The 12,278-nt window shown below is 40.4% G+C and overlaps 1 protein-coding gene and 1 long non-coding RNA gene across 6 annotated transcripts in view; one reads left to right on the top strand and one right to left on the bottom strand.

Moving 5' to 3' along the window:
• Nucleotides 1–12,278, top strand: part of LOC105468200 (myosin IB) — a 182,507-nt gene that overhangs the window by 63,839 nt on the left and 106,390 nt on the right. The gene's annotated exons all lie outside the window — the stretch shown is intronic.
• Nucleotides 515–2,567, bottom strand: LOC139357175 (uncharacterized). Its single transcript, XR_011609930.1, has 3 exons — nucleotides 2,499–2,567; nucleotides 1,554–1,761; nucleotides 515–648 (listed from the first exon to the last, which is right to left on the bottom strand). It is a non-coding gene; the product is annotated as an uncharacterized lncRNA (long non-coding RNA).

Genomic DNA, 12,278 nt, shown 5'->3' on the forward strand with positions numbered 1-12,278 from the left:
TCTAGCATGCCAACGCATTATAGTTAGTGTATAATGAGCAGTGAAGACGACCAGAGGGCAGTTTCCTCGCCATCTTGGTTTTAGTGGGTTTTAGCCGGGTTCTTTACCGCAACCTGTTTTATCAGCAAGGTCTTTATAACCTGTATCTTGTGCTAACCTTCTGTCTCACCCTGTGAATAAGAATGCCTAACCTTCTAGGAATGCAGCCTAGTAGATCTCAGCCTTATTTTATTGAGCCCTTATTCAAGATGGAATTGCTCTGGTTCGAACACCTCCGACATATTCAGTTCTGACACTACACAGTTAGCACAGACCACACAGGTCAAAGGCTTAGTCCTACAAGAGTGCCCCACTTCAGACACCAGCCACGAGTGGGGTACCCTGGCTACTCACACTTCTGCTCAGCCAACCCCATACATTTGTGGATTTCCATGATCCTCAGGTTCAAGAATTTGCTAGAACAACTCACAGAACTTAGGAAGATACTTTTTTAACGTTTTCTGGTTTATTATAAAGGATACAACGCAGGAACAGTCCAATGGAACAGCTGCAGAGGGCACGGTGGGGGTGTGTATGCAGAGCCTCTGTGCACTCTGGGAATGCCACCTTCCCAGCATGTCAGTCTCTTCACCAGCCTAGATCCCCCCACTCCCCCAGAAAAAAAAGAATTGCGTTCAAGTTTTTATGACCCAGTCTCCAGCTCCCCTCCCCTCCCTGGAGGTGGGGAGGTGGGGTTGAAAGATCCTCCCCTCTAATCACAGACTTGGTCTTTCTGGTAAACATCCCTATGCTGATGCTACTGAGGGGCCCCACCTGAGTCCCCTCATTTGCATAGCCTCAGGTATGGGCGAAAGGGACTTGTTGTGAATAATACAAGATACTCCTATCACCCAGGAAATTCCAAAGGCTTTAAGGAGCCCTGTGCCAGGAGCCTGACCGGATACATTTCTTTTTATACCACAGATGGGGACATGTGTATACATTGTTCTTAAGAAGCCATAGAAAGCTTGTCCTGAAATACTCGAATGCTGGCTTCCTGAAGCCAGGTTATCGTTGGAGTTTCTGTATAGAATTTTAGAAACCTGAATTAGTGGGCCATCTTTTTCCAAGACATGTCTAAGGGTAATAACAGTTCAACTCAATAAACATTTGAGTGTTGTGTGCGCAGGATCGCATCCGACCCCTCCAAGTCATTTCCCCTCTCTACTGCCTTATCTTTTTTCTTTCTTCTTCCATTCCCACCAACATAACATGCTGCAATATTTCTCTTGATTCCGCATCTCCTAGCTACCATACCATTTGTTTCCTTTATTACCAAACTGTTTGAAAAGTTGGATATGCTTATTGTCTCTAGTTCATCTCATTTTCTTTTGTAAATCACTCTAATTGGGCTTTCATCTCCCACTCCGCTAAAACTTCTTTTCAAGATCATTTTTGACCTCCATGTTATCAAATCCAATGGTCAATTTTGAATCTTCCTCTTCCTACATCAGCAACAATTGACAACATGACCGACTCCTTCCTGGAACCCTTTTAAAATGTGGCTTACTGACCTCCACATTTTCCTGTCTTTCCGCCCGCCTTGGGCTGCTCCATATCCATCCTCCGCATTCCTGTGGCAAGTCCAGGGGCTCCACTCTGGGATTTTTGCTTTTCTCCTCTGTAGTCATTATTTAGATGAGCCCACGTGGGCTTCAAATACCCTCTATGTGCTGACAATGCCTCCTGGATTTAGATTTCCATCTGGATTTCTCGCCTGACCTGCAGGCAATCCAGCTATGTTCAGCTCTGCAGCATCTCTTTGGATAAGGGGCATCTCAAACCTTAGCATGCTTCAAACCAGACTTAGGATTGCCCCACTCCCTCTTCTCTTTCTCAACTTGGTCAGTGGCAGCATCATCCTTTGGTTACTCCATGCAAAACTGTTTTTTTCCTTTTCTCCTGCTGCACACTCAGTCCGTCATCAGGTCTTATGCATCCCAGCCTGATCATCTTAACCACCTCCATGACCACTTGTGTGTGCCCCAGGCTACCACCCTCCTTTGCTTGGATTATGGTGGTGACCTCCTCACTGCGTCCCTGCTTTAACTTTCCTGTTGCCTCTGCCTCCATCCCCTCAACCGCCAACTGTCTTATCTCTATGAATGTTATGGCCACTGCCTAGAGTGATCTTTTTTGAAGATCTCCATCAGATTGTTTTTCTTTGCTGCTCAAAAAACCTACAGCAACTCCCTCGTGGCCTGCATGGCTCCACTTGATCTGGGCTGTGGCCACCTCCCTGACTGCATTTGTTACTTCTCACCCTCCCTCCCCAGCCACACTGTCCTCCTTGCTGCTTCTTGAACATGCCACTCTCAGCATCATTCTTGTACCATAGAGGGGCTGACTTATTCTCTCACTGCAGTCAGGAATAGCAATCCCTGAAATAGCAGTTCCTTCCCCCATCACCTATTATTCTCTTAGACTACTTTATTTTTCTTCAGAGCATTTGTACTTACCTGACATCTCACCATGGACTCATTTTTTGTTATTTATTGTCTTCTGCATTAGAATGTCATCTCCATGAGCACTTGTGCTTTGTTTATTTTACCATCCCTGTATCCATAGTAATTAGAACAATACCTGGTGCAGAGCAGCCACTCCATAAATATTGGTGGAGTGAGTGAATGAATGAATAGATTGGTGGGGGGTGGGAGGGCTGCTGTTTGTTAGAAACTATAGAAGATGTGGTTTTGTCTTTAAGGATCATCCATTCTAGTTGTGGGTTGGGGGTAGCTACATAAGCCACATTTTAATGTAGCGATATACTTACAAGGAACAAGTTAGAAGTGCAGAAAAATTGGTGGGTTCAGAAATTGTGAAGGTGCCACTTGTGTTGAGTCTTGAAGAAGAATTTTTTTTTAAGACAGAATCTTGCTCTCTCGCCAAGGCTGGAGTGCAGTGGCACAATCTTGGCTTGCTGTAGCCTCCACCTCCTGGGTTCAAGTGATTCTCGTGCCTCAGCCACCTGAGTAGCTGGGATTACAGGCGTGTGCCACCATGTCTGGCTAATTTTTGTATTTTTAGTAGAGGTGAGGTTTCACTATGTTGACCAGGCTGGTCTCGAACTCTTGACATCAAGTGATCTGCCTGCCTCAGCCTCCCAAATTGCTGGGATTACAGGCATGAACCACTGTGCCCGACCTGAAGAAGGAATTCTTGAAGTAGGTGGCTTTTGTAGGTCATAGAAGATAAGGCAAAAAACAGTTTTGGGTATGGCATAATGACCCTGGATGTTAGGAAAGGGAAATGGTATTAGAGTTGAGAATGTAGAGCTATTTTTTAATTTTAATACAACATTCAAATACCAATCTGCTTGAATCATTGGGAAGTTTGAAGGATTATGAAGGTTATTCCAAAGTAATAGGAGGAGAGTTTGGGATAAGGAAATTACTTAAAATTACAAGCTATGTGTCTGGAAAAATTGCCATCTTACATTTCAGTCATCAACTGGAAAAAATTTTCAAACTTGTTAAATATGCCTAAATGTATACGTGTGTAAATGCGATGGTTTAATGAATGAGTGGTGAATGATTTAATGTTGAAATGATATAAGTGTAAACAGATGTTAATTCATTTGTTTTGCAACAGAATTTCTAGTTGCTATTGGTGTTGAGTCATAATGTTATTTAGGAAGGGGCAGCATTTGATATGAAGAACACTGAGTTTAACCTTAATTAACTCTTACAAAGCCCTTTGAAGCCATCCCCTTAGGTTATTAGTGTTCATTGGATGCATAGATGGTCAGCTTGAGATCCAAAAAGAATATCCTTGTATCCTCAGTTACCGTAGGAACTTCCTAAGCCTTATAGATGACTTAGCCTACTTTCACATAAATTTAATAACAGAGGAATAAGTTAGAGTATATACATTTTCTACTAATGTTTTTCCATCAGTCCACATCAACAGCCAAAACTTAGGCTGTTTTAGCACCTGGAGGGAGAGATGATTTGGGTGGTTTGCACCACAGACCTCTACCTTGGGAAAACACATGCAGGCATAATCATAGGTTATCTGCGGAAGAGCTTGGGTTACTGGCTTAAGACTGGAGGGTTTCATTTCTACTTTTATCCTCTCTATTTTCATGAAGGGTTGCTAAGGGCCTTGGATGTTTTTTTAGAAATTGCTAGTTTTTAAGCCATTGCTTTGTTTTCAGAAGGCATATTTTCACACTCATACACCCTACCTCACATTTGGCCATGCAGTGTTGCTCCTGCTTTTATCTGTATTTATAATTAGTTTGGCCGTTATTAATAGCAGAGGCTTATGCATATTTTTCTCAAGTGAATAGCATTATGGATTAAAAAAAGGGACATTCAAAATGGCAGGATCTCATCTAAGGTCAGGGAAATGTATTAAAGAAAAGTGTTACCGAAGTATAAAGGTGTTAAAGGCATAAATTATAAAATGAACACATGTAGCTATTTAAGATTACATGATAGAGTGAGTCATGGCTATCTGGTTACTCATTACCTGGAATGTGGGTACAGGGAAGGAGGAAGTGTGGAAACGTGTGCATGGGTGTTGGGCATTGTTCCTAAAACAAATAGAAAACGATATATAACACTTTGAACATTTGCGTCCTTTCTATAACTTAACTTTTATTATAAGAATATTATATCTATGATTGTTAATGTCATACTTTGTCTTATAGGCATAGTTTAGGTAGCAAAGACACATTTTAAATTTTGAAAATCTTTTGTCATTTTCTATAGTTAGAGACTTTAACTTTCTTTGATGTTTACCTATATATTGCATTGATCTTGAATAGGACTCTTTTAAAACCAGAGCTAATTAAAAATTCTGGCTGTGAAAAGAGAGAAATTGAGTTTGGTAGATTTGTAGCTAGTGATCAATTGTACATTTTTTTTTCACTTGGCCTCTGGTGGCCTACCGTTTGTGAAATCCCACTGTTTGCTTCATTTCTCCTCTTTCACACGCACTCTGGTCTATATTCTGTTTTACTCACTCCACATATTGAAATCCTACTCATCTTTTGTGGTATATGGGAAACCACCTCCTTTTTGAAGCCTCTTCTCTAAAGGCCACTCGGTGGTCCTAAAACATGTAGTCCATATTATGCATTCTGTCACAACCATGACTTTTTATATATGATTTTTATTAATCATATGACTTTTATTTATCTTATATATCTCATTGTCTCCTATTTGAGTATTGGACTTCTACAATAGTGGGCATTTTTGGAAGAGGGACTACACATTATACTTTGTTGCTTCAAGATCGTTGACCTTAAAATCTGCCTGTGTTTGGTTATCTACAGTTAACTTGTCAGGCAGCACCATCTTAATGTATTGTGTGTATTATAAAACATACACAAGACGGGGAATTTTTAAAAAGTGATGAATACAGAAATATAAACAGAAGTTCTGATGTTTATATTTGTACTCTAGTGGCTCATCTTGGGCATGCTAGGATGCCCACACCTCACTTCAGAAGCCTGGCATTAGGTACATAGTAGGTATTCAGGAAATAGTTATTTTTAGCCTTCAGCTATTCTGTACTGCTTACTAACATAATTCCCACCTGTTGGAAATGAAACTTGAGTTTACAGTCTAAGCACATTTGAGACCTTGTAAGGGGGTATAAGGAATGATTAGTCAGAATAAGGTAGGTTATTTTTGGGCGACAGGCCTTCCTAGCTCAAGGCATAACACAACAAAGGTTTGTTTCTCATGAAACACAGTTTGATGGAGGTCAGTTGGGTTTTCTCAGAGGCTCTACTAAAAATGGTTGCTCAGATATCCAAGCTGCTTCTATATTGTAGTTACAATATCTGGAACACATGGCTTTTTTTTTTTTTCTTTTTTCTTTTTTTGAGACAGAGTTTCACTCTTGTTGCCCAGGCTGGAGTGCAGTGGCACGACCTCCGCTCACTGCAATGTCTGCCTCCCAGGTTCCAGGAATTCTGCCTCAGCCTCCCAAGTAGCTGGGATTACAGGTGCCTGCCACCATGCCCAGCTAATTTTTTGTATTTGTTTGTTTGTTTGTTTTTGAGATGGAGTCTCACACTGTTGCCCAGGCTGGAGTGCAGTGGTGCGATCGCGGCTCACTGCAAGCCCCACCTCCCGGGTTCAGACCATTGTCCTGCCTCAGCCTCCCGAGTAGGTGGGACCACAGGTACCTGCCACCACGCCCAGCTAATTTTTTCTATTTTTAGTAGAGACGGAGTTTTACCGTGTTAGTCAGGGTGGTCTTGATCTCCTGACCTTGTGATCCATCCGCCTCGGCCTCCCAAAGTGCTGGGATTACAGGCGTGAGCCACTGCACCTGGCAATTTTTTGTATTTTTAGTAGAGACGGGGTTTCATCATTTTGGTCGTGAACTCCTGGTCTTGAACTCCTGACTTCAGGTGATCCACCCACCTCAGCCTCCCAAAGTGCTGAGATTACAGGTGTGATCTACTGCGCCCGGCCCACACGGCTTTTAAGATTGCTGTGGAAGGTGAAGAGAGAGCATGATAAGGTCTTCTTCAGTGACCAGTGCATAGTCATATGGGCCCAGCCTAACTGCAAAGGAAACTGGGAGATACATTCTCCCCTTGTGCCCAGGAAGGGAAAATGTAATGGGATTTAGTTAATATATCACATGGTCTCCTGTCTGCTAGGATTATTTCAGTAAGGTTGTTGCTGTTTGATAATTTAACTTGTGGATATCATGTAAAGCAAGCTTCTGTGTGAATTTAAACTTGAGTTCAGTAGTATAATTTAGAATGAAAGCCCTCTTAAAATATTTTCAGTTTTTTAAAAAATAATAATTGTAATCATGGTGAATTTCCACATTTCCAGTTTAATTTTATTTGAATGCATTTCTACAGAAGTAAAACTGTTCATCCATTTTTCATGTTTCTGTTGTTACTTTTTTTCTTTCACACTATTGTTTAGCAGACTTTAGTAGCTTTTTGGTTTATTATGAACAAAGACTTTTTTAGTAGTGTTACATTTGGTTGCTATTGCTTACAGAAATAGTTGATACTATGTGATTATTGGTGATTATTTGAAGATGTTTTAGTGCTGTGGTAATTTATTGGAGTAGATCCATCTTTGTTCCAATTCTCATATTACTGATTTTCTTGGAACCAATGTGTCTATTGGAATTACTAGAAAATTAGATGTTGGTCTTTTCTATATTCATTCGCATATTCATCCATTGGGAATTTTGGTAAAATGGTTCTAACCAGCTTTGAAACTTAAGCCAATGCAATGTTAATGTTTTTGGATTCAACCCTTCCCAGATGGGTGATGAATAAATAAAAGTCAGTTTCCCTTATATTCAAGAACTTAAAGTTGTGTTTAAGGACAACTTTAATTAAGTTCTTTTTCCACATATGACTATAGTCAAAGAAGGTAAAGAAATATGAAAATTTTAGAAAAGATTGCAGAAGAATATTTTTGTTAAGAAAGGAGAATAATGGGTTTTCGCAGGTGAGATGGGGAAGTTTCAGGTTATTGGATAATGCACTAAGAGTTCTATTTCCATAATATGAGTCAGGGCCATAGGCTTTCAAAATTTCTCTTGTCTCAGTGGTGCTATGTTTTTAAATTGTAGATTTTTTATTCTGCTAAACCCGTGTGTGTCTGTTTGCATACTGAAGATTTTTCTAGATTTGGTAAGAGTTGCAAATGTTACAGATGTAAGTGAATAAACAAAAATTATCTGGGAAAATGTATAGCTCTTCTTATAAGGGGGGTTTGTATATTGTGAGGCATATTCATCCATGCTCCCACCCCTTATCCTCCCACTGTCCGTCCATCCGTCCATCCATCCATCCATCCATCCATCCATCTTCCCCTGCTCCCTCAAAGCAAAGCTTTTCTTGTATGCATATATTTTAGTCATACCAATTGCCTTTTTTAGATTTTATAGTTCAGATACATATGAAGAAGATCAGTGTGAACTAATTATTATATTCCCCACTTTCAAAATTATCTTTCCTACTATTCAAAATAGTAGGCTGCATAGTAAGCTGACCAAAGGCAGTTTAGTATTTTATAGTCAATGTAGTAAAATAAATAACTTTCTAAAACTCAGAGCAAAGGAAACATAGAAAATAGATGAGACCCCAGTGAAAGTTACCATGACATCTTCTAAGCTTACTGAACTTGAACTTTTCATTTCCTGGTAGTCAAAGCAAAAAAGGGAAATGTGATCAGTCACATTATTTTTGCATATAAGATCAAAGTGCATTTGCTCAAAAGAAGCAAAGTTTTCCTTGCCAGTTAGATTTCAAAGAGATATCTCCTATGAGACTGACTGTGTGAAGGGTGTCATCATTAGTAATGCATTTTAGATAGCTGCTTCTCATGTCACTAAGTGGAAGCAGCGGACATAACACCAAAGCACAGTTTAGGAGAAGCAAATCTATAAGATGTTTAAGTAAGTGGCTGTCATCCTTGGGCTGTTTGTTAGAACCAGTTCAGAATTCCCTTAGAATGTATAGGGTTGTGGAGGGGGAACAAGGTTTCAGCTACCTAGGTGCATAGTATACATCCAGGGATGGGAACCATGGGTACAAGTGCTGAGCTTATTGATGGTTTGATTCAATTAAAGAGTGCAAGGAACAGATAGATTGCAATGTTTCCTTCAGGTGCCTGGTAGTTCTGTGACAGTTTTTTGTGTTACTTATTTCTTTTCTGTTTTCTCGTAAATGGGCTTTGAATTAAAAGTGGTCTTCAGATAATTGGAGGTTTTATTCTCTGGTAAAGGCCTAGAGTACACAATTTCCACTGCCAATAAAAGATCCTTAATTTTAAAATTCATTAATAGATTGGTCTGCCTTCATTTTACGAAAATTTAGGAAGCAAACCTAGACTCGTTTGAATAGATGGCCCCTCATCTGTACAGAGATTTCTACAGAGATTAGGGACCATAAGTCATATGACAAATAGAAAGCTCTCCAGACTGGAACTTATTTACGATGATGATTCCCAGTCTTTGGGCCTCTGGAGTTATGGTAGAGATTGCTGTTTTCTCAATCAGTAGGTATTTGAAGTGCACATATTTGAAGAGAACCGTCATATGTGAGTGTGAGTGTGAGTGTGTGTGTGTATGTGTGTTTTAACCTTTAAGCAATAAGGCTAGAACTACTAGTCTGGAATGGTTTTAGAAATTGGCATTTCCTATTTGACAGTTTATAAAAATGTCAGGGATGTCTTCCTTTAGCAGGTGTTCAGTTCTAAAATCTCTGGAGACATGTGGCTTCATTCCAAATCTCTGTAGATTTTCTTCTCTGTCAGCAAGCCTGCCATTGGCATATAGAAAGCTCCAGTGAGGGTCCTCTGGCATCATCCTAGGACTTGTCACTGAGTTGATTGGATGTAACAGCATGTCACATCTCAGGGGGAAGAACGGCATGCAGGTGAGGAGCAGAGGTTTGTCACTGTAGCTTTTCTAGGCAGTCTCCTAGCAATTTAAGTTAGAAAGATTTAACGTGTGGAGTCTTTGAAGATGTATTGGTTCATTCATCCAAGAAAATTTTGAGCACCGCACCTCTGCAGGGTTCAGTGATTTTATTGGTGCAGAAAACCTGTTCTCAACATAATGTTAATTTGGAACACCGAAAGTAATCCTTCTTTGGAGGACGTATTTTGATGTGCGGAGGCAGAAGGGGACTGTGATAGGTAGCTCTTGGTAGCTTTAGCAAGCCATGATGGAGGGAGAGCCTTGGACTTGAGGATCTGGAGAGCAGGGGCAGCCTCATTTTTATTTTTGCATCCTGTCCAATGCTGGGCACAGTTGTTGGCAGATTGTAGGCGCTGGATACATCGGCTATAGAACTCAAGAGGGAAATGAGGATAAAAGTGATACTTGTTCAAGGGGGACCTAGAGAACTGACCACACAGTTTTTAGAGATGGGTGGGCATATCAGCTGGGAACTGGAAGCAAGGTAGGAAGGATAGGAGCAGCATATTCTCATTAGCCAGCTCTGAAGATGACTCTAATTGCCTTTGCTCCTTAGTTGGAGAACTAGCAAGGGCCTGCAATGTTACTAGTGCAAATGTAATCACACTTTGACTTTTAAAAGGAGAGTTAGGTGCCTATGTCTTCGCATTGAATTTATACAGACTAGCATTAGAGCGCATTGCTGAGTCCAAATAACCCAAATGAAGAATTTTAACTAGAGTATAAAATAGAGCCTCACTCCTCTTTAACTTAATTCTTTGAGTATTTTAAATCCACAGAGCTCTTTCTTTGTAAGCATATGAATGTGCACTTATATATGCCTACTGAAATAACACTTTATTTCATTTCCTCTTTGTTATTTGCAAATAGCTGGCAAGCAAACATAGACTTTGAAAATGCCATACATTAATTTTATCTCTTTTTTTGCATGAATAGGAGAAAAGGTGATGTTAGGATTAATTACACCAGTTTTTTTCTGAGCATATGCCATGTGTTGCACTGTGCTAGGGAATTAAGACTCACCGTCTTAATTCTCTCAAGAGAGAGAAACTGTAAACAAAAAGGTCTCCCAAACTTAAAACACAACATATTACACACCATATTACAAGGCTGTAATAGATGTAGAAATAGGATTTTATAGGTGTACAGGTAAGGGACTCCTAGAGCGAACTGAGAGGCAGGGAGTTCCAAGGAAATGAGCCAGGAAAAGTAGCAGGGCCAGCTCTAGAGAAGGGCGTTGCTTGCTTTGTAATATGTAGCACATCAGTGAGAAATCAAGCTTTTAGGATTTGGTTCTGTATGAGTGTATCTTGCCTGGTTTTGACCTTTCTGGGTAACCAGAAATCAGTCTGGGTATATAGAAATGGAGCTTTCATATTGAAGATACAAGCTTGTATCAAGCTTATATTTTATAATAAAAATATATGTATTATGTAGAGCTCCCAAGGACCTGATGCCTGTCTCCAGATTACCCTGAAGCAGTCTCTGTTCTGATCCAAGGTCTCTCACTTCTACCCAGCTATTTTGGGAGGATTGTCTCTAGTCTTTTATCAGATAACTTTAAGCCCCTGCAGATATGTAGTAATAAATACCAACTTCTGCTTGCAGATTCAAGTGTTTGCTTCTCTCAAAAAATATATATGTAATCTGTGTGTGATATTTCAACAGTCATTTTCTTGTAGCCACTTTTGAGACGTATTGACGTGACCTAAAACACTTTCAAGCAGATATTTGAGTGCTGTGCATTTGGATGTGTTCTGAAGCAGCGCTGTCTCTGATGGAAGCGTGTAAGAGTTGTTTGAAGCCCTTTGTATCAGGGCACTTTCTGTGTACCGATGTTAAATCTCCCTCTAGCAGTCACATAGTTTAAAGCATGGCTGTTTAGTCACTCCCTGCCTAAAGTCCAGGGCCAGGCTCTGCCTAGATTGGTGGAGAGCATAGGAAGCTTGTAAACCGATGAGGGAGGGAGTGGCCTCTTTGCATTTTAGGCTAACTCCAGTAGGGAGGAGGGGGGCTGCAGGGAAGAGAGCCTGCAGGCAGAGTGGTATGTGTTATTTTTGCTTTACCCATTCTTATGTGACCACTTTGGAGTCATTTTGTTATGCAGACATTTTAGCATTGAAAATACCATAAACATAAGCAATCACAAATAATATGTAGAACAGACTTGGCATCTTGAGCTTCCTTATTGTTGAAACCCTTTCTTTAGAATGGCAACCAGGACTGGGGTAAGGGAGGGAATGGAAGTGGAAACCCTCTGGAAGATACACTCATATAAGCCCTACTATGTTGACCATACACAGTCCTCTCAGAGAAAGCTGTCAGTCACTCTAGGCCTGGAGCCTGCTCAGTCTCTGAGGGGACTTCTCTCTCCATGGTCTGAATCATCATCCTCTGAGGTCCTTTGAGTCACTGATATTCTTTTTAAAATTAAGACATGGATTTGGTTAAGTCTTGATGGAACTTACTTGTTTTCTATTTGAAAGACTAGAGGAAGGGTTTCTACATTTTGTCTCTGTTCCAGATTTGCAAACCTTGTTTGAACAGATACATCATAAACCCTGGGTATGATGGGATATTGAGCCTCCGGACCACATTAGGATCATCTCAGTCAAGACTGCTCCCAAAATCCTTGGACCTGCTGCTAAGACATCTCTGTGGTGCCTAAGCAAAATAAATGCATTATGCTTATCATCAGAGTACACCTTTGAACCATCGTTTTGGGGGACAGAACTGATACAATTTTGCTTTGAGTTCTAACAGATTTCTTACAGAAATGTTTAGAAGTATGAAGTTAAATCTGGCTACAAGGAGGACAA

Source organism: Macaca nemestrina, chromosome 11 (assembly GCF_043159975.1).
Source record: "Macaca nemestrina isolate mMacNem1 chromosome 11, mMacNem.hap1, whole genome shotgun sequence".
NCBI classification, from domain to species: domain Eukaryota; kingdom Metazoa; phylum Chordata; class Mammalia; order Primates; family Cercopithecidae; genus Macaca; species Macaca nemestrina.